General features: G+C 35.9%; 1 pseudogene; it reads right to left on the bottom strand.

Annotated features, from left to right (window-relative positions):
* Nucleotides 1–19,404: 19,404 nt before the first annotated feature.
* Nucleotides 19,405–21,584, bottom strand: LOC117717329 (catenin alpha-2-like; annotated as a pseudogene).
* Nucleotides 21,585–22,077: the final 493 nt, after the last annotated feature.

Genomic DNA, 22,077 nt, shown 5'->3' with positions numbered 1-22,077 from the left:
TTTCTTTTTTATCCTTGTATGTGAAATGAATTGAACAATTTTTATTTTATTGGTTTTTAATTTAATTTTTATTTATTCACTTTACATTGTGCTCACTGGCACTCTCCTGGTCACCCCCTCCCACAGTCTTTCCCCCTTCCCATCTCCTCTTCTCCTGTGAGAGGGTGGGGTGTCTCTGCAAATTTAGGAGCTTCTCCCACTGGGGCCAGACAAGGCAGCCCAGCTGGTAGAACATATCCCCTAGACAGGCAACAGCTTCTGGGATAGCCCTCATTCCAGTTGTTCAGGACCCACATGAGAACCGAACTGCACATCTGCTACATATGTGCGGGAAGGCTTAGGTTCAGCCTGTGTATGTTTTTTGTTGATGGTTCAGACTCTGAGAGCCCCAAAGGTCCAGGTGAGTTGACTCTGTTAGTCTTTCTGTGTAGTTCCTAATCCCTCAGGACCCACAATCCTTCCTCCTATTCTTCTGTAAGGATCCCCAATCTCCATCCACTGGTTGGCCATGGCTGTCCGTATCTGTCTGTGTCAGCTACTGAGTGGAGTTTCTCAGAGGACTAATTTTTAAATGATAGCACAAACTATGTTTCTAAGGTAAATGCTGCTCACCCCTAATGTGTGTTTCTCCTTTTACATAAAGAATTAAGTTTGCCAAAATTGTATCTATAGAATATGTAATGTGTTCCATGTTTTTTCATTATTTCCACATTGTCAAAATAACAACAGAGAATTGTTTAATCAATATTTGGAGGAAGTAGAAATCTTATAACTGTCTACAGAAGTCAGAAGTTATGCAGTTTCAGATAGATTTGAGGTGTTTGTAAACCTGGAAGTATCAATTTCACTTGTAATGTTTTCTGACCTCAAGGGAATTATTCAACAAACCATGATGGAATAGTTAGGCATTTTGTTCCTGCAAAGGAGGTTAGTCTTTTCCTATTATATAGTATTTAAATAAACTACAATATCATTGGTAGTGTTAGTACCCTGCAATGTGTTTAGACTTTTGAAAATATAGTTACACTAATGAAAATGTTTAAGAGTCAGAAAAAAATTGCATTTTTTCTTTACTAAAATATCAATGAATATTCAGAAGAGCCAGCATCAGAATATTAATTATTTGTGATGAAATACAAAGGTCAAGGATATTATGTTTAGTCACTATAATTCCATTAAATATTTATTATGAATGTCTACACAGATTTAATTCAAAACGGAACTTGAGAATGAAACAAACTTAACTGAAATAGAGCATGATTTTATTCTTCTTATATTCATTTGTACAACACTTATAAATGAGATGGCTATAAGTATACATAGATATATAGAGATATTACTGTAAGTGTATAGAAACAATAACTTGTATATATTTGGGTGATTGCTTTTGTATTTGATATTTGGATATTTATTTGATATGATGTCACTTTTATTTGGATGTTTGAATTGTAACATTTAATATGTTTCTTTATACTATAAGTTATATTTTCCTAAAATTAATAGGTGTCGCCCGTGTGTTATAAAATAAAATGTATTTAGAAGCTGGGAACAGAGTTTTTCAGTTGAGTGCTTATCTAGAATATGTGGAACCCTAGCTTCATTCTTCAATACTAAGAGAAAAACTAAGTAAATAACAGTTTGATCCTCAACTGTTCATTTAAATGTATTATGTTGAATAAACTTGGGTTTAATAATGTGTATGCACAATTACTGGTAGGACCTACTGGTATATTTCAGATTATCTGCATAACATGGGATGTTTTCAATCTTTTTATATTATACAATCTGTCTTCCCACCAACCCATGAAAAAGACTTCCAATTTGAAGAACTGCACTTGATTTATCTTGGAAAAAAATTCAAATAGTTATTGCTTTTTAACAGTTTCCTTTTCCCCATTTGCTGAGTATTCATTCGAGGGGTTTCATTGTTCTGTATTTCTGTATTTTGTCAGAAAGTGCACAAAAGGATTTATTATTTTAGAAGTTCTTTGCCTTTAGTAGGTATTCTTTTGAGAGCAGACTACTGAACTATTTTTTTTTTCCAATCAAGTTCCACAGTAGGGGAAAGAAAAAAGAAAAGAACAAAAGATTAGACAAAAAAATAGAAATGCTATTATCTTGAAAACCATGTCTCTGGTTGAGGCATTATTGTTTTAATGTCCTTCATATACTAAAAGAAAGCTAGTCAAAAACTCAAAATGAACTTTTTCCTTAGTTTTATAAATTCTTAAATATTCGGTAGTAAAATAAAATAGCAAACCCTTCCTTTGATGAAACCTAAACTGAAGCCTGGGGCTCAAATTCTAGCATTGGCACTGTGGGTTGTGCCATGTGGAGAGGTTCAAACACTCATCTCTACCTCAAACTATTCATGTGTCAAAGCAAATGATCAGTATACATCATGGAGTGATGCTGGAGGTCAAAGGAGTAAGGCATATTACTGGTGAGGTATCAAACTGTTCCTAACTCACTAGCAATATTCAAAGAATAACTGCCATTGCATCATTAGCAATAGGCTACACTGTACAGACGTAATAGTAATAGTACAGAGGCTGAACTGTAGTTTATGTCATTAATCTTCCACTTACAAATGGACTTTAGTACTACAGATTGTTTATATTTTTTCTTAGAATGAAAAATCCATTCGAATTGGCCAGTACAGGTTGCCTGAAATTTTATCACATAATAGATGGTTTGATCATCTGATAATAAAGTCTCAGTCTCCTATCTAAGCCTTCTGATGTTATTTTGCTTTCTCTTTTTCTCTAGGACATACTCTACTCTATATTTAGTATATTTTGTTATAAGTATTGCTCTAAACACCTTCATAAAAATTTAATGCCATCTTTACATTTCTGAAATATATACACTAGTATAAAATGTATAATCTTATGTATTTTTGAAGATTACATTTTCAGTTAATAAAGTGCAGGGTGGATTTACTCATATTGATACAGCTTTCATAGATGAATAATTTTTAATTCTATGAATATTTTTATGGAATGAATGTAAGATTAACATTATCTTTTCTTTATTATTTTGGTTAGTATTAACAATGTTTAGTTGCTTTTCTGCATTTTTATCAAGATAATAGTCTGTGAATATTGCAATGTACTGAGCCTTATACAAGAATCAATGATTTTTCTCATCTGCATAATGATAGTGAATACTTCATTGTAAGTACTTTTACTAGTTTCAAATTATTCTATAAAAATATTTTGCAAGAGCTGATTGATTTCCAAGAGCTGATATGATGTGTTTATTTCTATTCAGTTGTATTAGAGATGTTTATTGTTTCACACGTAAGAAATGTTTTCCACAAACATCTGTAGATTGTTATCTTGAAGCAGCATGTTTTTCAACGAATAATAGTAAAATTTATTATTTGCATAGTGCTATTATTTAAATTTTCTCTTTATCTGGTCTGGTTCATTTCGAATAATTAAAAAACTATTGGTAAATTGAGCTGTGATCCAGAAAGCCTTGAGTTTCCGCAACTTACTCACCTTTAGAGATATTTCTCCCTAGTGAAGCTTTTTTTTAGAGCAATTCTTTCAAAACGTGACTCATAATGTGTGTATTTTCTGGGTCCTTTACAAGTCCAAATCACCTAGTGATATATCATGTTAGAAGACAGTATTATTCCCTAAGGATATGTGATGTGGAATAATCATCAGAAAAAAGAGTACCTAGACCAAGAACTAGAGTTTCAACCCCTCGTGGTTTTTTTTTTTTTTTTTTAGAATTTTAACACCCTCAGGTCTTATCTTTAAATCTTATCAGCTTTGAATTTATTTTTGTAAATGGTGTGAAATTAGAACTCATTGCATTGTTCTGTATATAAATACTCAATTGTCTATGAACTTTTCATCATTTACTCCAGAAAACTTGATTAAATATCCACTGAGCACCAGTGTTCTTCTCTGGGTTGTCTTCTCTTCCATTCACCTGCTTTTTAAAAATGTCATTATTAGTATAGTTTTGTAATTTAATTTGGCAGAAGGAGATATGATGCTGCTATCTTTTTTCTTATCCAATATTAATTTACCCCTCTCTTTTTTTCTTATTATTTTAAGTATTGGAGTTTTATGAGAATCTCATGCATACCAAGCAAGCTCTTTGCCACTAGACTTTAACTACATTAATTGTTTCTCAGACAACACCTTGACATATCAGCACAGCTTTTTTATTTATGTAGAAATTCAGACTAATTCAGGAGTCAGTCATACATTTATAACAATGTACCCTTTATCATGATATCCTTTGAATTGCACAAGAACAACTATAAGGACGCTCAAGTCTACCTCTCACATATCTAGGGCCACAATTCCCAACACCACCCTCTTGAGAAAAAAAAAAAATTTGCGACACATGAATACAGGAAAACAAACCTCATTTGCATCATGGGAACAGGAAAATAAAGTTAGTAGTGTTATGGTAAATACCTGAAAATTACTGACATATGGGCATTTTAGTGCTCTTATAATAATTATACCTAGCTAGGCAGTGGTGGTGCACACCTATCTCAGCACTTGGGAGGCAAAGGCAGGCTGATTTCTGAGTTTGAGGCCAGCCTGGTCTACAGAGTGAGTTCCAGGACAGCCAGGACTACACAGAGAAACCCTGTCTCGTAAAACCTAATAATAATAATAATAATAATAATAATAATAATAATAATAATAATAATACCTGAGGAAACACAAGTAAAAGATTAATAAAAATAAAGCACAAAGGAAATACAAAAAAATTATGGGATGGCAGTGGTAAGGAAAGGAAGGAGGGATGTAAGTAGGGAGTACAAAGACAACAGTTCCTCTTCCCCAAGCTGTGAGGGTTGGCAGAGACCTAGCTTCAAGAAAAAAGACAAATGACCTAATAATATTGGTCATCCTCACCCTCATATCCACTAGTTTTTTTCTACTGGTTTAACCCATTGCTAGATACTTTCCTGCTTTTTACATCAACATAACTGAACCCATTTCTCTCCTATCATGAGATATCACATCTACCTCTACAATAGGCTTGACTAGTTAGCTCACTTTGTTCATCATTTTTATCTCTGGCACAGACTAAGATGCATGTTTTCAAAAGAAACTGGTGAACTAGTATTATAGTTCAACATTCCTTCTCCTCCACATAAGTAGAAAAAATGAATTTTACAAAGGCATCTTAAGCAAGTGCTTCATTTGCTATGTGGCAATAGTGATAAAATTCTAATTCCCATACTCGTACAAGTTTCAGCAGTATTCTCCATCTCGATCCCTATAATATTATTTTACTCTTTTAAAAATAGCAGCACCGTGATTTTTACTCACCACGCCATGCAATATCTTAAATAAGATCAGGCAGAAGGAATGGCATCAGGCATTGTGAAGGACAAAGGGGGCCAGATTACAAGGTACTTGAGCAAGCCTTAGGGAAGGATGTTCATACTCTTGATAATGGTGATAACTGACAATAGTGATGACTGCATAAATGTAGACATGTGATGGACTTTCAGACCTATGCTGAGGAGAAGGAAATAATTCTATACATTAAAGAGACATATTGTATAATTGACTGAATTTAGAGATCACCAAATGAATGTGATGTCAAAGGAGAGGTCTCAAGGTTGCCCTTGAAAGGACAGATCTAAATGAATAGTCTTCTGTATTTTCAGTTCATGTTCTCTTCATCCAATTTATCCTTTTTTTCATTATCAAACATTGTAAACTAAGAACTAGTTTCCTAACTTCATGATGTTGAAATTATACTACCAGTATACAAACACAAGCAAACAACACATGCATGAGTGTGTGCACACATATTTTCTCTTTCTTTCTCTCCTTCTCTCATACATGCACACACACACATATTTCAAATATACAGACACACAAACAGTAACATAATTTATTGCATAAATACTTTTCACATATACAACGATATACTCACATTTATAAACTGTATAAGAGGGCCATGTGCAAAATACATGTTCAGATATTTTTTTAATTGATTTCATTAAAAGTTTCTAATCTACTACTTAAAATCAAATATTTTTCACTATCGTATTTAATTAAGCTTTTGTAACTGTTGGTATTCATAAAACCACTTTTAAATGCCATCAACATTAGTAACACTGTGACTGTGCATGTGTGAGAAAAACTAATAAGATATCTTTAAAACAAGTGATATAAGAGCATTCTTAAAAGCCCCTCTGTGTTTTGAAGGAAATATTGGAGATAAAAATATGTTCAAATGTATTTTTCACTCATTACACAGAAACAGTATATTTGTAAACTAACTACATCTTTGTTGAGAATTCTCCAAGTTTTCATTGTCTGCTAAATAAAAAGAAGTTTTGAAGTAGTGGAATTATAAACACATCTCTTTGCACACTCTGTGCTTCACCTAGTGCTTTGAACACGTCAGCTCTTTGAATGGCACTTTCCCTTTTGAATTTTGAATCATTGGACAGCAGCTTTGCTCTTATGTAAGCCACTTTCATCTTGACAGCTATAGAGAACCTAGCTTTGTACGTGTTTTAAAATCATTTGTAGCATAGCTTCACCATTTTGCTTCTAAATAATAAAAATCCAGAATCACAATCAGGAATAAAATATAAAGGTATTTTAGTCACATCAGGAATCTATATTTTTCCTTTGTACTAAATTTTCAACTCCACAGAGGAATCTCGCAGCTCAGCATATACTTACCATAAAAATGTAACAGTCCATTGTAGTGCTTTGTTATGGGTTGTGGTAATTTTTAATGATCAATAAAAAGTCAAAGTAAATATTATTTTTGTCTATTAAAACAAGTAACATGTATCTATGCCTGTCTGCATTCGGTAAGAAGTTATACGTAAGTTGATACCATTTGCGATTTCTTTTATATTCTACCTTGGAACCCTAAACTTTACTTGTCTTTTATATGAAGGGCATATTCGTTTTTGTCCAATGCCTGTTTTATGTCTTCTAAGATGGTCATGTGATTTATGTCTTTGAGTCCATGTATGTGACAAATTACACTTATTGATTTATATATGTTGAGACATAGTTGCATCTGTAGAGTAAAATCAACTTATTCATGTTGAGTTAGTTTCTGGTGTGATTTTGAATTCACTTTAGTGGTATTTTATTGATAATATTGACTTTCAGGTTCATCAGGGGTTTAAGTCTATAATTTTCTTTGCTGGACATTTTCTAGTTTGGGTATCAGGGTAATACTAGTTGCAGTAATAGTGTCATGCCTTGGGGTCTCCACTTGTGCTAGATAACACTGTGTGCCTGTTGCTGGACCTCCTTTTCCTCAGGGTCTTATTCATTTTTGGGTCAATGTTTTTGACTGTGGGATGGCAACCCCATCCCTCAGTTGACGTCCTGTTTTTCTGCTGGAGGTGGGCTCTACAAGTTCCCTCTCCACACTGTAGGACATTTCATCTAAGGTCTCCACCTTTGAGTCCTGAGAGTCTCGCACCTCTAGGGTCTCTGGTACATTCTGGAGCACACGCCTCCTCACTATTTCTCAAGGTTGCCTGTTTCTATTCTATCTGCTGACCCTCAGGCTTCAGTCCTTTTTTTCCACCCAATATCTGATCATGTTCCCCTCTTCCCCTCCCTGTCCACTTTCCCACCCAGGACCTTCTCTCCACCACCCCTCCTCCTGTGATTGCTTTCTTCTTCCTCCCAAGTGGGATTAAGGTGTCCTCACTTGGGCCCTTCAACCTGTTAACCTTTTTGAGTTCTGTGGACTGTATCCTGTGTATTCTTGGCCTGACACTATTACTGAGGCTATGGAGCTTTCACAAATAGGGGCCTATTATGACTTCTCTCCAAAAGATCCAACAAGCAGCTGAAAGAGTCAGATGCAGATATTTACACCCAACCAATGGACAGAAGCCACTGACCCTTGTGGTTGAATTAGGGAAAAGCTGGAAGAAGCTGAGGAGGGCGGCCCTGTAGGAGGATCAGCAGTCTCAATTAACCTGGAGCCAGAAATCTCTCAGACACTGGACCAAGCAGCATACACCAGCTAATATGAGACCCCTCAACATATATACAGCAAAGGACTGTTGGGTCTGGGTTTAGTCACCCTCAAGAGACTAGAGACCCTAGAGAGTGGGGAGGTCTGATCAGGTGGGAGGTGTAGGGGATAATACTCCTGGAGACAGGATTGTGGAGGGGAAGAGGATGTGAAGCAGTCAGAGGGTGGACTAGGAAGGAAATAAAATCGGAAGTGTAAAAATAAAAGATAAAATTTTAAAATTTTTAAATTAAAAAAATATTAATACTTTTGTAGAGTTTAATCTATAAATATTTTGTCTATTAATAGTTCTGTTGCTGGTTCTTTAAATACCTGGTAGAATTCAGTAGTGGAAATTAACTATTGTTACCTCAATATCACTGCTTTAGCTCATTTTCTTCATGCTTTTTAATTCTTTTGTACGACACATGCTTCTAGAAACTCACCATTATATTTTAACTTAGTAAATAGAATATAGGTGTTTAAAAGTACGTCTTCAGATTTTCCAAATCTTATTTATTGTTTGTTTGTTTTTTTGGTTTTTCGAGACAGGGTTTCTCTATGTAGTCCTGGCTGTCCTGGAACTCACTTTGTAGACCAGGCTAGCCTCGAACTCAGAAATCCGCCTGTCTCTGCCTCCCAAGTGCTGGGATTAAAGGCGTGCGCCACCACCACCCGGCTCCAAATCTTATTTATATCTGCTGTTGATGTCTTACTTTTCATCTGTAATTTTATAAAGTTAGGTCTTTTCTCTTTTATATTTGTAAATTTGACTAAAGATTTGTTAATCATGTTTTGGAAGAATCAACTTTAATTCTTTGTATTATATTTGGAATCAATGTTGTTTCCTTAGTTCCTATTCTGATCTTGATGACCGTTATTGTTTTAAATATGTTTACTTTTGTTTTTCCAAGGCCTTAAATTGTGTCAAGAGTTTCTCTGCTTAGGCTGGCTATGCTTTTCTTTTAATTAGACAATATATAAATAAAATTTGAACATAAAATTTAAATTTCATTCAATTGTAGGAAATTTTCCTTTTATTTTTATTTAGTCATTAATCTATATTTTATTCAACAAACTGTGCAACCTTCATGAATATGTATGATTCTCCTGTTTGCATTGCTCTCAATACACAGTTTCATCCCATCATGGTCAGATAAAATACAGGAAATTCTTTCAGTTTTCCACCATTTGCTGAAGCTTGATTTGTTTTCCAACATATGATCTATTTTGAAGAAGCTTACATGTGATACTGAGAAGAATGTGTATTCTTCAGTGTTTAGATGTAATATTCTAGAGATCTGACTAGTCTATTTGATATATGTGTCATTTAATTCCAGTATTTCTCTGCTTTTGTGTGTTGATTGTGTTTTGCTCTGCCCCATCTCTGTAGTGTGTGTGTGTTTGTGTGTGTGTGTGTGTGTGTGTGTGTGTGTGTGTGTGTTTATGGCCTGCCAATTAATAAAAAACAGAGTATTGCAGCTAATAGTACTGTATTGGAAAGAATATGTGGCTTTCTATCTAAGTATTTGTTTTAGTTTTTCATATATATTGGGTACTCTCAAGTTGGTATACATAAGTTTAGAAGTTTACTATCCCTCTGAGGAATCATTCCTTTGATCACTCTGAAGTAACTTTATAAATCTTTTCTAATTAGGCCATTGACTGTGACTTTTAAGTCTACTTCTATTGACTGAGTGTTTGGATCTCTATTTGCTGTCACCAAATCTTGGCATGATTTTCATAAGTTAGATGATGCTACTTTCAATAGAAAAAAATGTAACCACACAGCTATATAATTAATTTTATATTTTAGCCCTCACAGTATTCATTTTGGCTAGTAAATAACCAGCTTTATTTTTTTTTTTTACATCTTTCATTAACCTTGCCATAATAAACCAGCTTCTTCTGGTTGTCTATTTTTTCTGTGTTTTTTCCATTAATTTATTCACTTTGCATCCTGATCACCACCCCCTTTGCTCCTCTTATTCACATTTTGCCCTCAAACTTCTTCGCTACTCTCAGAGTTGACCATCAATAATTTTTGTCCATTCTCCTATCTCCTCCCTCCTGCCACCCCAGCTCTCCTAACACCTGATTCTCCCCATGTTCCTCTCTCCACCCCATCCCCCATTTAGTTCTCTCCTTCAATCTACTTCTGATTCTATTTTATTTCTCCTGATAGAGACTCATGCATCCATTGGACTCCCCTTATTACTTAGCTTCTTTGGGCCTATGGCCTTTAGCACGATGATCCTCTATTTATATTCAACTTTGAATATGTGCTCTGAAACTCAGTTAGGTCATTTTTCCTATTATTGAAGTAATTGATTATCATCTAGAACATTGTCATTCATTGTAGTGAGTTATTTTAAGAAATAATATAGTATTTATGATAATTCATTGTCAAATACAAAGGACTTTAGAAACACAACAACTATAAATGAAATTTCTGCAAAGCAATTAATGATTGCTTTACTGTATTATTTATTGTATTATTGCTAACTGTATTATTAAGTAACAGTTTAAGCCTGTTGGGGGCCGACTTTTAGCAGAAAGGGGCTATCAGCTTTGCAGCCATCTTGAGCCATATACCCTGACATGAGACTTGGATTACAATAGCCTACAACACCTGAGCACACTTCGATAATCATGGTTTAGATACCTTGAGATTAAAGGTGCATGAGATTAAAGGTGCATGAGATTAAAGGTGTGTGAGATTAAAAGTGTGTGACTTAAGAGTATGACTTAGAAGTATAGAGATAAGAGTTAGAGACAAGACCTAAGGGCATGATTAAAGGTGTAACTTAGAGGCGTGGCTTAGAAGTAAGACATATAAAAGGCAGAGGCAGATGGAAAGACAGACTATAGAGCGAGAATCAGAGACAGCAGACAGAGGAGACACAGCAGGAGACACTTAGAGGAAGAGAGACTGAAGAACAAATGGGATTGAATCACACCCTGTCTGGTCTCTATTCTTTGAGTCTGCCCTCACCCTCGCTCTTGCTGAACCTTGACCCGCAGACAGGAGCAGCAGCTTGGGCCGGGATACAGTGGACGCCCAAACATGGGTTGGCCCAGGCCTCAACATTTTGCCTGGGCTGCAACATTTATTTTGGCACCCGAACAGGGACTCGAGCTTGGGCCCCAACATAAGCCTGGCAGTGGTGGCACACGCCTTTAATCTCAGCACTTGGGAGGGAGAGGCAGGTAGATTTCTGAGTTCAAGGCCAGCCTGGTCTACAGAGTTATTTCTAGGACAACCAGGGCTACACAGAGAAACCCTGTCTCAAAAAACAAACAAAAAAAGGTAACAGTTTAAGATTATTTTCATTATACCTGCAATATATTAATTTTAATGAAACTAACTATATAATACATGGCTTGACTATGGAAATGTTTGATTTTACTACTTTATTTATCCCACCACAGCTTTGCACTTCTGAGATTATTAGCCTCCTGAATCTGTTAAACATAATGAACTGTTTTATAATACTTCATAGCTGACAGACAATCTGATAGATATTTTCCATTTTATTTAGTCATTTTATAACTACTACCTGATTCCATCATTCTCTCTGCCTTCTTTAGATTGCCTTTAGATTGCCAATGGATTGCACATCCATCGTATCCATGCACTTAATCTTGTTGTCTCCTGATTTTATATAAAAATTGAATAGTCATAGGATCAGATTTGAAAAACAAATAATAGTAAAGTCTGTCTGCTTTTGCAAACCCCAGAGTAACCATGTCACATCTTGGATTATCTAAATTTTACTCACATCTTGGCAGTCAAGTTCTAAAGCAATTTACAGTTAACCGGTTTGATAATGAATTTATTTCACTCAGGAACTTAAGGTATAAAGCAGTCTATATTATCAAATATTATCTCAAAGATAAACTCATTGTCATTCTCTAAAAGCTATGAATGAAAATATGTGCAAATTAATTATCTGCTAAGATATGAAACATGATGATAGGATTTGATTTTTCTTTAAAAGAAAATTATGTTATCTTTAGAACTTCTTTGAGAGAAAAACTGTAAATTTATTTCTTAGATTTAAACCTAAAAGTCATTGGCACTATGGGAGATAAAATTTACATTATAAATTTACAAGAGAAAAAAGAACTATTTAAATCAATATGATATTTCATTTCCTAGTACTTGATAGGTTATATAAAGAAGCTTACAAGTTATAGGACATGCTGAGATAAATAGTAGGGTACAAGCAATTCTGAATTACCTAGTGAGACACTGACCCATATAGGCAAATGGATAAATGAATAAAAATTCATTTAAGTCATTTTTTTTACTTTTCTGTAGAAAAAAAATGACATAAAATAATATTCTGGGCTTGGAAGACTTCGCAGTGATTAATGTGTTCAAGTTACAAGCTTGAAGACTAGCATTCAGATCTCTGTAGACAAAGAGGATTCCCAGAGCAAACTCTATAGTAAGACTAGTCACCTCTGCAAGTTGGAGGCTATATAAGAGTGACAGTACCTCATTTAATGAAGTGGAAGAGCAATCAAAAATGATACCGATCTTCAACCTGGGTTTTTCAGGTGTATGAGTACTCACATGAATAAATAACCACACATATAGAAATATGGAGGTGTGAGAATGCATGAACACACATGCACACACACTCATACACCACAATATAATGAAAACATAAAATAAAATAGTATTCACAGATTAGAAAATGCAAGTTACAGTTGGATAAACATGAAATTCTGTGAACAAGGAATTATTCTTTTATAATTTGAGAAGTGACTTATTGAACCATTTAGGGATATTGAATCACTTAGGAATAAAGCAGTATTGTGTATCTTTGTTCATTAAGCAAAATAACAACTACCATTATCAGGTCAGCTGATCCTGCTCCCAAAACACCATCTTGAGCAGATGTGTGAACTGTTGATATTCTTTCTGAGAAACAGGAAGCACGGAGCAACCTTGAACCCTCACATCACTCCTGCTACACATCACACAACCCCCCCCCCCAGCTGTTTCTATGAACTTCTGCACTAATTCCCCATGAGTGAGAGTCTCCAGAGAAGAAGCCGAACTATATAAACTGGTATTTCTATATTATATTTCTATAAACTGGTAGACAAGGGAATTTTGCACCTATGAAAAATTCATTTTCTGTAACAATAGCTTCTCTTTTTAAAAATATTTCTTGTCTTTGGAGATACTGAAATTTTGTCCAAACTTGCAACAAAGTTAATAATATGCTTTGAGATCATTTAAAATTATTTCATGAATCTCCTGTCTTACTGGGTAGTTAACTGGTTTAAGTTTAGTCTGCTTTTAAGAGATTAATGTAACCAGTTTTACTATTCCTTAGCTGTAATGAGCATTTACACCCTAAGTTAAATACTTGACTCTCAAACTATATGTTCTTCCATGTTTCCGACTCAGGATGATAATATATGTGTGTACAAGTGTGTTCTGTTAATAATTTGCTGAAAAAAAAGCTAGTATTCTGAAAAGAATCTTAAAATAAATACCTCATACATTTAGAAGCAACATGTGTATATGAACTAATAACAGTAATTTGTTGTTTTGGGAGTTATACTGGGTCAATTTTAGTCAATAAGGTAGCTTCATGACGTATAAAGCTGTTAAATATTTTTGTGGAAAAACACCTCTTGTTCTTTTCCTATATAGGGTTCTCTATACCATTCAATAAAAACAGATCAAAGGCCTTTATTAGGGACAAGCAATGCAGGTCATCAAGGAAGACCAATCACACACCCACACACACACCCACACCCACACCCACCCACCCACACACACACACACACACACACACACACACACACACGAGAGCCAAAACACAGAGATAACACATAGAGGCAAAAAGACATGCATGTAACAGACTCACACACATTGGCAGGCAATAGACAGAAAAAGATCCACAGAGTATAGACAAATCAAAGCCACAGGGAGAAATTTGAGATTTCAATTTAGACTTACTGTTGATCTAAACTAATTAAAATGGACCTCTGCCTTTTTGAAACATTGGTGCAAGTTTCCATGCTTTTAAGATGTGTGGTTGTTTAGACCCTGGGGAGCTCTGGCTGGTTGAGAGAGAAAGAGGGGTGAGACAGGGAGGCAGATGTTCATGTATCTCCACCAGTCAAAGATAGTTGTTATATCTAGGTTGGGTAGTGGGCTACACCTCTGATTGAACAATACCAAACTTATAAAGCCCATGATTAACATTTTTTTAAAAAATGTATAAATGCAAAAAGGAAAAGGGGGCATGGGATAGAGGTTTTCTAAGGGGGGGGATGGGGAAAGGGGATGGCATCTGAAATGTAAATAAAAGATCTAATAAAAAAAAAAAGATGTGTGGTTGTGTTGGGATTCCCTGTGCTTCTCTGAGTTGTCCCTCAACCTCACTGTGAGCGTGCTCACTATATTCACTGGTTTCTCCATAGTGAACTTTTGCATAATTGTACTTTTGTTTGTTGTCAGGAAGTTATAAATAAGAGTTGTTGTTCATGTATCCTTAGGGTAAAAATTCTGGTAATGTACAATTACTGTTTGTAATCTTTGGCCGTTTCTTATCAACCTCACAGATATGGGGACACAAAACGCAGCTGCTACATTATGTGATGTCATAGATAAGTCAAGAAACTTTAGGAATTACTCTTTTGAGAATAGGAAGCAAATTTAATTTAAAAATTAATTAGAAACTGACTTATTATAATGTGTATCTCCTTGCAGTTCTCAAGAGGACTAGTAATTATGTCTCCCCTTCCTGATTTTCATATTAATATTAATAAATCTATAGTATTGTAGAGGAATGAAAATGAGGAAAAAATAAACGTGGGTATTTAGATCTCTATTAGTTATTTTTCTGTTGCTGTGAAAAAAAAAACCAACTGAAAGATGAAAAAGTTGATTTTGGCTTTTTGTTTCATAGGGCTGAAGTCGAGCATGGTGTGGAAGGCATGGCATGGCAAAGAGAACAGAAATGTGACTAACCACATTTTCATCTACACACAAAAATCAAAGAGTGTAGCGCACAGCCTCGCCGATAAGGAGAACGCCACACTCAGGATTCTTCTGACAGCATTTATTGAACAGCTCTCATGATGGTGAGGTGGACGGAAGGACGCCGAGCTCAGAAAGCCCACTGCTTAAATAGAGCTTTGGGAGACGTGCAGATCCCTCATTGGCTCAAATCTTTCATCCAATTGTCATACTCGGTTTTTGCGCCATGCGCAGGCGCATTCTCAAGTAAAGCTTCTGTGAAGAACCAGGAAGCAGAAGCCTGCGCCATCTTTTAATGGCGAATGCGGCTCCTCACAAAAGAGTGAGAGAAAGACAGAGAGAGAGACAAAGAGAGACAGAGAGATCAGAACATTGTAATGAGGCAATAAGCCTTCAGAGCTCACTCCCAGTGGCATACTTTTTTCAAACAGGCTGCTTCTCCAAAACTTTCTAGAATTTCACCAAACAGAACCACTAACAGGGGGACCAAGTGTTGAAATACATGAGGCTGTGGGGGCATCTCTCATTTAAACCATCACAATTTCTGATACTTTACAGACAGAGAAAGGCAGTATAGAAAGAGGCCTGTATAAAATGTCCTTTCAAATATATATATTTAAAACAAAACCCTCAGATCCCATGGGAAGAGTGGAATACCGGCGAGGAAGGAAATGAGATGTGAGAAAGAGAAGATTCCATTCGCATCCAACTTTGAATGTAGATAAATAGTGAAATCAACAGTTCATTATACAGTTGTGAATCTTAACAGTGACCTGATTGAAGTACTATGAAAATCATGAAATGTTTTGCCTATAAACTTCTTGAATTAAAGAAGACATTTTGCTTCTGTAATTGTTATTCAAAGCACTTGATTGATGCATACATATTTCAAACAGTGTTGTGTTTCACAAAGATCATGCTCTTCAAATAGTCTATGTGCTTTGACTGTCCATATCTCTCTTCTTATTTTTACATTTTGGTGTGTCTATAAAAATTCTTTTATGCGCAAATTAGAGATGATGTGGTATTTTCTATGACCTACTTATTTTGCTTAGTATGATGATCTCTGGTTGCATCTATTTAAGAGCAATAATTACCATTTCATTATTCTTTATGGCTAAATAGAACCCCAGAGAGAGAGAGAGAGAGAGAGAGAGAGAGAGAGAGAGAGAGAGAGAGAGAATGATTTTGAATTTCACACATTAGGAAACAACTAGACTTATACTGTAACATGGATGTTGTGACTAGACCTGCAATAAATGTCAATAAGCAGCTATATCTATGAAATATTTACTACAGTCCTTCAGATATATATCCAGAACTGGTTGAAAACAATGTTCATATGAAAAATGAAGAATCCCTCACAATCTTGCTTGTGAGGATGTAGTAGATGAACAGTCTGAATTCCATAGAAATTAAGAAAGTAAGTAATACAACTACCCACCATTCCTTTAGTCAATACCTATGGTAATATAATGAAAAACAGTCCCTTCTGGGTTGTTTCATTAAAGTTATTAGATACACTTAGCTAATGCAAGTTGACATCCTCATTAATATTAGAAAATATCAGAAAATAGAGGGGAAACATTTCTGAAGTCATGGAGCATATAAATTGTGATGTTTGCTAACCTGATCACTGTAAGACTATATCCACAGAGGAGCTGAGAAAGTAGGCAATTGGAAAAGGACTACAGGACTGATTTGGGAGTTTATGGTCTCTGTTTAACATCATGATGGGTTACCATTTTGTTAAACATGTAAGTGTCATTGGCAGATCTGGATAATTTTTGGCACATAGATGGAGTTCATTGGGTATGACAACATACAGGAGAAGAAAATAAGTGGTGTTTATTGAAGGAGTGGCAGAAGAAAAGACCTAGATGAGTAACAGAAAAGTACATGAGGCAAGATTTGTATCAAGGCATATTTTCTAGTTGATAAGACTGATTAATTTTTAAGTCTCTAAAAGGTTCAGTAAACACTGAATGAAGACATGAAAGACACAGGGGTCCTGGTGGTTCCCATTGCACTCCCTGCAATGGGAAAAGGAGAAATCTAGGGATAGAAAACACCTAGCTCCACCTCTTAATGTGCAGCTTATGTTGCCATATAGTGAATACATGCACAGTGACTGGAAGAAGCATTGTATTGTATTAAGTTTATAAATGTTTTTTTTTCCTAATAAAAGCAGTTACTTTCATAGGAGTTAAAAATGTTCTCTCATTTCAAGTCCCCCTTGTTAAAAAGTTCATTTACACATTGATCATTTATCTCCTTAGGACGCCTTCCTTACTGTTATGTAATGTTGACCTGGGTCTTCATAGAAATTCTCTGTTTTTAATCCTTAAGCCCATGACAAACATTAGAAATAAAATTATAGTGAAAAAAATCTCCAAAGCAAAAGACTTGCTTTTGAGAAAAATGTGATTTCAGATTTAGGACAAATGGGTAAGGTTTTATAATAATATCAATCACATTCTTTTTTTTATTTAGTTGCATATTTTATTTATTTACACTTCAAATGTTATCCCCTTTTCTGGTTTCTCCTCTGCAAACCCCTTATTTTATCCCCACTTACCCTGCTTCTATGAGGGTGCTCCCTCACCCACTTCCCCACCCCCATCTTACCACCCTAACATTCCTCTACACTGGGGCATCAAGCCTTCACAAGACCAAGGGTCTTCTCTTTCATTAATGCCAGATAAGGGCTTTTCAGCTCCTTCAGTCCTTTTCCTAACTCCTCCATTGAGGTCCTATGCTCAGTCTAATGGTTGGCTGTGAGCATCCACATCTGTATTTGTCAGGCTCTGGCAGAGCCTCTCAGAAGACAGCTACATCAGGCTTCTGTCAGTAGGCACTTCTTGGCATTCACAATAGATTCTGGGTTTGTTGTCCTCATATGGGATGGATCCCCAGGTGTGGAAGTTTCTAGATGGTCTTTCCTTCATTCTCTGCTCCACACTTTGTCTCTGTATTTCACTTATACAGGAGAAATTCTGGGTTAAATTTTGGAAATTGGTGGGTTGCCCAATTCCTCAACTGGGTGGACCATGCCTAACCTCTGGGTAATGAATTTCATTTTTCAATTTAATGTAAGTTTGGAATCCTTAAATTTTTGTACAAATTTTGGGAGTAAAAATATTAGTTTCCTTTGTTTTGATACTTAATTTGAACATATTTTTAAATTTATTTATCTTATTTTTTTGTTATGTGTCAATCCAAGTGTTTGTTAATTTATCTGTTTTCAAGCTTATCTCTAAATTCAGCAATCTAACAATATCCTCTACAATATAACACTTATTCTCTCTATACTCCTTAAACCTCACACAACAGAGATAAGATATACCTTCTCAATGTCTGTCTTAAATAACGTATTACTTCAGATGAATAACAGTAGGCTTATAAACTGAATTTAAACACATTTTTATTAAAAAGTATGATAGAAGTGTTTGTTGAAATTACATTGAAAGACATACATGTGTACGTTTTACTTTTATTTTTCAAATTAAGTGTGTTTATTTTGTGTCAGTAAATAAAGCTGTATATTAGATACCAGCACTCCAAGTTACTCATTTCCCTTTTAACCTTCATATACTATAAATCTCCATTTCACCAATGTTTTACCACTCAGTCTCCTTTGTTGAGCAAAGTCAGACTTCAAGTTTAAAAAGAAAAGAATAAAAGGAAGGACAGTTGAGCTACACTTTGTGTCTTCAGAGACTACAGAAGGACTCACATGTATCAACGGAATGTTTGGTGTCTTCAGCAGAGAGGAACCCCTAATAATGTCACTGCCAGAAAGAATGAACAGAAAGAATGCAGATTAAAGAAACATTTGGGATAGGATGAGTTGGTTTCTCCCCAGTTAAGAATCCACATGATAGCATGGATACATGACACTGAGGTTAAATTGTTCAATTTTTGGAACACCTCAGTGTATTGGCTATTACATTTTCCCACTGAAACAGAAGCAGTATAGTCCTTATATTCTACTTTTACACTTCTGAGTTTTTCACTTATGAATATACCTGCCAACCTAATGATTCTTGCATACATTAGAGTTTGCTTTTGTAGAGTTAAGTTTATTTTTCTCATCCCTCTCACTCCCATGAACATCTCAGTGTGAACTCTTTGCCCAGCTTCAAGAGAATGTTGCGAAGGACAGCTCTGTGCCACTTCCGGTCAGAAATCACCTCTCTTCCCAGGTTACCAATAGAGCAATAGCATTGATCTCATCTCATCTTTTATGCAAACAGACACTGTTCTCTTAATTTCCCCAGGCCAGAGACATACACATCAGCAGGCATGCTTACGAAAGTGGAATCAAAATGAAAAAGGGTGTGGGGAGGCAGACAGAAAGAAAATACTTTTTTTGTTTGAAGGCTATTGCCCTAGAAGGAATCTATAACCTTGAATTCATTTAAAGCCCTCACAGGTGAAATGTTTTCTTTTGAGACCTCCACTGAAATTGTGTCTGGAATTCTTCAGGCTTTTCTCCCTTTACAAGAGGCTTCTTTTTGGGAGCCTTAATCATCCAAGCCACATCTGGAGAGTTGACACTTGCTGTTCCATAGACCTTCTTGTATGTGGTTGAGGCTACATAAGATCCTTTCCGTGAAAACAGCAGTGTTCATCAGGTCTTTGGCTGCCTGGACGAGTTACATAATAGTGTCCACCCCTAACACAATGAATTGTCCTCCCAGATCCTGAACTTACACCTTCACTGTACTGCAGTCGTTAAGCCGATGGCAATACTAGGCAAAGCAATGAAAGTAGGCTAATAATACTTACATACTGATTCAGGACACAGCACGAGCTAATTTGTCCATTCGACAGCCTGCTACTGCAGTCTTCTCGGCAACACTAATAACATCAGATGTATTTTTCATGGGCCTTTGCTTCTTGTGAAATCTGTCATCTCCATCGTGATCATACACATCTGATTGGCCAGAGAAATATTGTCATTGCTGCTGTCATTCCACTTGGGACTTCAGCGTCCAGACTTTTTCTTGGTGGGAAATGTCTACCTGCTCAGATATTTTTGCTTTCTTTTCCTGTTGTAGTTGTGCCATTATAGTCCCTGAACTCTGCCTAGCAATGAGCTGGTCATCCTAGGTCTGAACACTTGTCCAACAATGCGCATCATAATCCTCTTGTTCAAAGTTAGAATCATCTTGTGGCTTTTCTGGAGTCCTCCCCATTAGCACAGCCTTTCTGATATCCAGTGGGGACCTGCCTGGAATTAGAGAAATGAGCTGAGATGGGATACAGCCTTGGGTGATGGACAAAAGACATATGTTCTCTGGCCTTGCAACTTTGTCTAACTGTTTTGGATGCTATTCACTGATGGCTTCTGGAGACAGGACACTTTTTTGCTTATTCTGTGGACAAAAAACACTGGCTTTGGTTACTAACACATGCTGTATTAGGTAATGAATGCCCAAAAATAGGTAAAGGATTTATTACTAAAATTTCTTTCTCTGGCCAGCTACTCAGAAGCCTTTTTGTAGACCAGGCTAGTTATCTCCTGTGAACCAGAGAGGAAAGAATGATTCACTCACATAGAAAACACACACACTGGATGAAGTCGAAAATTGCTACATCCATACATTTGGATGGATGGATGGATGGATGGATGGATGGATGGATGGAGCAGAGCCCCCCATGCTACCACATCATACCACCTTTATTTCTTTTCTTTGGCCTTTTCATAAATAAATGTTCTTAGAAAATTAACTCATAAATAAAATGTTACACAAAATGAAATTTAAAAAAAGATGTTGTATTATGTTGAAAGCAGTGTTTCCTGCTTTATGCTCATTATAAGTTCAAAGCAACAGTCTCACCTGTCCTTGTCTTATCATAGTGCACACCTATGGCTTCATCCCTGGACCTGAATGTTTTTTCTTGAACACACATTTGTTCCAAACCTATATCTCCTTTAAGTGTAATATAAAAGCTCATTATATTTCTTATTATGCAGCTTTTACTTACTATCATGAGTAGTAGGCACATTTTATTCTTGGTTTTAACTTGATTATATCTTTCTAGCAAAACTACTAAAACCATCGCTTAAAACTTTCTTCCTAAGATTATTTGAGACAAATCAGGAATTATATAATATTCCTAATATCATAGGATAGGAATTCTAAACAGCATTAATTCATGAAAGTTAATCTTTATGTTGATCTGCTGAGGGCGGTATAATGCCAAAGTATTATTATATTGATTTAATAATGACAGGAAAGGCATATCGGCAATCCAGGAATTTTTTTATGTCCTTGCCTTATAGAGCTTACATGTCACAAACCATGGAAAAAATGGTCGGCCACCTCCAGGAAGACTACCTTCTAGCTTAGTTTTTTCTAGATGGCTCCTGACAATGTCCAGAGGAATATCATACACCATGCCTTAGGTATCATTCTCCTCAAAAGGTTAAAAACATACTGGCACTCAGGGCTTTGATAGTAACCTTAACTTGTTCAGCAAAGGGTGACATCACTGTTTCCAAAAGCAAGTTTATGCCTTCCAGCACCTTCTCAGTATATACTCCAGCTTCATATCTCTCCATCTTTACATTGCTGATGTGAATATCCCAGACTGTGCAGTTCTGTGTAGCCTTAGATCTGAGATCCAGTGTATCCACATCTCTTACAGGACAGTCACATATATGTCCACATCCTTCCAGACAGGATATTCTGAGTGTATCCACACCTCTTCCAGGACAGTCACATATATGTCCACATCCTCCCAGACAGGGCATTCTGAGTGTATCCACACCTCTTACAGGACAATCACACATATGTCCACATCCTCCCAGACAGGGTATTCTGAGACGGAGTGGAAATCACCCACTGAGGTGATATCATCCACTGCCTCAGTTTAGCACTCAGACTTGCTTTTCCCACTGGTCTGTGAAAACATCCATGTTGTCCTCAGTGATTTTACCTGGCCCAGCAGCTAGAAAAAGGAGATATTTCAATCATGGTTAGAAATCTAAAAATGTAGAAAAATTGATTAAGTAAACCAGAATCAAATTTAATGCTGCATCTAGTTAGATAGTT

Source organism: Arvicanthis niloticus, chromosome 11 (genome assembly GCF_011762505.2).
Source record: "Arvicanthis niloticus isolate mArvNil1 chromosome 11, mArvNil1.pat.X, whole genome shotgun sequence".
NCBI classification, from domain to species: domain Eukaryota; kingdom Metazoa; phylum Chordata; class Mammalia; order Rodentia; family Muridae; genus Arvicanthis; species Arvicanthis niloticus.
Note: the sequence above shows the minus strand (reverse complement) of the source record. Positions and strands in the feature narration are given on the sequence as shown.